The sequence below is a fragment of the Palaemon carinicauda genome, chromosome 33 (genome assembly GCF_036898095.1).
Source record: "Palaemon carinicauda isolate YSFRI2023 chromosome 33, ASM3689809v2, whole genome shotgun sequence".
In the NCBI taxonomy this organism is placed as follows: domain Eukaryota; kingdom Metazoa; phylum Arthropoda; class Malacostraca; order Decapoda; family Palaemonidae; genus Palaemon; species Palaemon carinicauda.
Genome location: NC_090757.1, coordinates 29,191,219 through 29,196,218, shown reverse-complemented (window position 1 = coordinate 29,196,218; position 5,000 = coordinate 29,191,219). Strand labels below are relative to the sequence as shown.

At 33.1% G+C, this 5,000-nt stretch overlaps 1 protein-coding gene across 3 annotated transcripts in view; it reads right to left on the bottom strand.

The window, feature by feature from the left end:
* homer (protein) overlaps positions 1 to 5,000 on the bottom strand; it is a 455,167-nt gene that overhangs the window by 384,418 nt on the left and 65,749 nt on the right. The gene's annotated exons all lie outside the window — the stretch shown is intronic.

Genomic DNA, 5,000 nt, shown 5'->3' with positions numbered 1-5,000 from the left:
AAAAGGGTCTCTAATACCAAAATGAATTCGACTGAAGTACTAAAAAAAAAAAAAAAAAAAGTACTAAAAAAAAGAAAAAAACAAAACAAAACTCCAGGAATCGTGAATTAAATAGTCAGAAAGCTGTAAACCCCTGGGGAAAAATGAGCAGGGAAATTCCCAACAACCATCCAGCAGTAAACTCGGTCCATGAATCATCATCAATCATCCGGGATGCTTCTTCCCTTCCCGCCATCAGCATCACTCAATTACGTTTTCTTCCTATGCGGCCTTTCTAGACTCCTCTCCCAAGCCATTCCTCTGGCGGAGTAATCCTGCTTTAATGAAGACTTCTCTTTTTATTTACAGCTACGCCAAACCAGTCGTTATAGTTGTCTTGCTAAATCTGCCCACTCAAATGGCACAAAGATTAACTTGTTTAAACGTTAACAAAATTATACTTAAATAAATATGAAAACCATGTAAAATATTTTTTCTTTTTATTATTCCAGCTGGATGCACAAATATGACCGTTTAAACGAGAGCATATACATAAAAAGCACAATCCAAACTATATATATATATATATATATATATATATATATATATATATATTATATATATATATATATATATATATATACACATATATATATACACACACACATACATACATATATACATACATACTGTATATACATACATATATATGTGTATATATATATATATATATATAGAGAGAGAGAGAGAGAGAGAGAGAGAGAGAGAGAGAGAGAGAGAGAGAGAGAGAGAGAGAGAGAGAGAGAGGAGAGAGAGAGAGAGAGAGAGAGAGAGTGTATATATATATATATATATATATATATATATATATATATATATATATATATATATATATATATATATATATATATATTACACATACGCATATGTTAATAAGCATTCAGATATCCGTCATTGTACGTTGTTACGTAATTCTGACGCATAAAAATTAAGCGAGTTTGTTGCCTATTAACAACGCAAGAAACTGCATTTCAAACAATAATACAGCGACTACTGAGTATCATCATGCCGTTTCATTTTCAATCTGCAAATCTTCATTCGTAGAATAATTTCACGCCGTTTAAAAACTTGGCAGCAAAAAAAAATAAAAAAAACCTCAATTTACCACCGCGTATCATCTCATAATCACAGACCCAGAATGAATATAGAGTCACACAGAATGAATTTCGAGTCACAGCAAAATACTGTCTCTCTCTCTCTCTTTTTTTTTTTTTTTTTTTTTTTTTTTTTTTGCAATGATAATGTAACTTCTGCGTCAGCTGATTTCTTAACATCAATGTTTTCCAGATATCAGTTTCCACGTTCTTTATTTTATGATATTCGGATCCCATTAATTCAGCTCCATTTGGTAAATACGACGGAAAAAAACTATTTCAATAACATCAATGTAAAACCCCAGACGTTTATTCTGTAATGATTATAAGGATACAGCACCATGGCGGTGTGATTATACACTAAACCCCTTCGATACAAAAACTACTGTTTTTATATCTATGTCATTAGTGGATCGAGAGAGAAATAGTGTACTGCAATATCACTCTGTTTCTGACAACTATGAGCCCTTGCTGTACAGTCAACTATATACTCGACAATCCATTCCTCGTAGTAAAATGTGTGATGACTTTAGAATTCAATACAGAACAACGATGAAAGAATGAAAATAATTCGTATGTAATCAAGGGAGCAAGATCGAAAAGGGAAAACTTTGATAATATACTACATCAACTGAGCAATTAATTCCATTGAAATTATATTTGTACCTTCGGCAATTCATTTAAAGGTTAAAGGTGTCTGGTTTCAGATCCAATTCCATCAGAATAGATGCTCACCAGAACGTCAGCCGGGCAAGCCCAACCCCCCAACTGTGGTGCCCATCCACAGCAGTGGCCTCCTCAGTAAACAGCTTAAGGTGTCTGGTTTCAGATCCAGTTCCATCAGAATAGATGATCTCAGAACGTCAGCCGGGTCAGCTTCCCCCCCCCCCCCCATGTGGTGCCCAACCACAGCAGTGGCCTCCCCAGTAGGCAGCTTAAACTCACGGTCCTAGACGGGGATCGATCTGCTGCCATGCGAATGCTAGGCAAACAAGTTACCACTGTACTAGCACTAGGAGGCTATGAATCGGGAAAGTTAAAACAAACTACGCAAAAGTCCCACAGGTGATATATATTTTATTATTTATGTCCCCCTTAACGACCCTATATCGAAAGAATATAGAATAAAAATATGAAAAGAAAAAAAAAAATTGGAAATCCAGTATGTCTGGGCTAGTATGAGTGAGCTTAAATGTATGCAGGCAGCTCTCCCGATATCTGATATCCCACCTTCACGCTAATTATCCTGTCCAAAGCTCGCCTGTACGAAAGAAGACCTTGTTTATGAGTTTGGCTCTAAACATTAACAAAGGTGAAATTCTGCCTTACATTCTTGGGTTTCATTCCACCAACGATATTCCATATTTCATGCATAACATCACAATTACACGCAGTAGTAGTAGTAGTAGTAGTAGTAATAATAATAATAATAATAATAATAATAATAATATAATATTAATAATTATAAGTGCAAAAAAAACAAAAAAACTTGGATATGAAAGAAACCATTACATAAAATGAAAATTTCTTTCAACAAACTAAGATTACACACGATTAAAAAATAGAAATACTTTCAGAATATTATTCCAGTCTTTACCTGTGTAAAGAATGACTACTAAAAAGCGAAACAAAAACCGATTCAAATTCTATAAAAAATGTATACAAAGTTCTGTAGTGACGTTAGATAAATGTTAACTCTTTCTCTCTTTAAATAGATAACTATATGAAAGCTAAAATACACATGTCATTGTATTTATTCTTTTTAGATTACTCATATAATGGTCAACTGAAAATAACTATTTTTTCAAAAGTCAATAGTAACAAATTTCACATGGGAAGCAGAGGACTACAAATATAAAATTAAATTAAATAAAATTTGTTAAAAAGGGTTCAACTGTGTATCTATCTACACACACATTATATGTGTATATATATATACATATAATACACATACACATATATATGCATATATATACACAAATATATATACATATATATGTATATGTACATACGTACACATACACACACACACACACACACACACACACACACATATATATATATATATATATATATATATATATATATATATATATATATATATATATATATATATATATATATATATATACCAATCCTCCAAATTCTACAAACAACTTGCTTATCATTGTTAGGGAACGATTTCTTGTTTGTAAAATGGATTAGAGATTTTTCTCTACGGAACAAACACCAAGGAACTTAAGGTTTAATTTATATCCCCTCGGATTAAAGACATTTTTTGGAGGATATCCAGTTTGGCCACCTTCCATACGATATATTTCAACAGGATATTTCCACTGCACCCTTTGAGCGCTGGTGTCTTGAGCTGTTACTATATTTACGTCTTGTAAACCATCGATGTCTACGTGAATTGTCATGAGAGACAACGACAGTAAACTATCGTAAGATCTTCCAGGTATTGTTATGCAAGGTCCACGCTTAGTTTACGAGAGGCGGTTATAACATATTAATGTCCCATATAACGTAAAATAATTCATATAGATTTTTTTTCTTTTATAATTGTACTTTTATTATGAAGTGATATCATTCCATAACATACGTATCACTCATTACAAGAATGACCGTCCAATTAAATACAAAACGTAAAAATTTAATAAATGGAATTAGAAAGTTGAAGAAAATTAAGTTTAAAAAACATATCCCATCCCAACTTAAAAAAGAAATTCTAAGCCTGAGAGAAACAAATAAAAACAGTTAAATCCACACCTTCTGCAATTTCGTAGCATCCATAACTTTGCAATTGCAAGAACCTTTTATCAATCCTCGCCACAACGATAATCATTAACGCGGCACTCGTAAAACGAAGCAATACGACATCAATAAAATCCGAAAACTTCCCTCCCAGTTCTTCTTCTTTTATAGTCCAGGAGATAAATGAAGCTGATAGGCAAGCCGAGGCTGGTGATCTGCTTCCTCTCATAACAATGGGAGGCTGCTTTGCAGAACGCACTCAATACGCAAGTCCCGCCATAAACCCAAGTAACGCTTCTCCGCGGGTACTGAAAAAATGTCTATGGGGATTCTCTTTTCAATTAAACATCGAACAGTAAAATAAAAGCATGAACACCTGTGGCTAACGGAACTGGGCGAAAAGAAAATGTATATAAAAAACAACTGATAAAAACCTAACTCGAGTAGTGAAAAAAATAGCAAGAACAACCTAACTCGAATAGTGAAAATAAAAGCAAGAACAGCTGTGGCAAACGTAACCAGGCGAGATGAAAATGTATATAGAAAACAACTGATAAAAACCTAACTCGAATAGTGAAAAAAAGCAAGAACACCTGTAGCTAACGGAACTTGGCGAAATGAAAATGTATATAGAAAACAACTGATAAAAACCTAACTCGAATAGTGAAAAAAAAAGAAAGAACACTTGTGGCTAACGGAACTGGCAAAATGAAAATGTATATAGAAAACAACTGATAAAAACCTAACTCGAATAGTGAAAAAAAAGCAAGAGCACCTGTAGATAACGGAACTGGACGAAATGAAAATGTATATAGAAAACAACTGATAAAAACCTAACTCGAATAGAGAAAAAAAAGCAAGAGCAACTGTAGCTAACGGAACTGGGAGAAATGAATATGTATATAAAAACAACTGATAAAAACCTAACTCGAATAGTGAAAAAATAGCAAGAACAACCTAACTTGAATAGTGAAAATAAAATCAAGAACACCTGTGGCTAACGGAACTGGGCGAAATGAAAATGTATATAGAAAACAACTGATAAAAACCTAACTCGAATAGTGAAAAAAAAGCAAGAACACCTGTAGCTACGGAACTAGACGAAATGAAAATTTA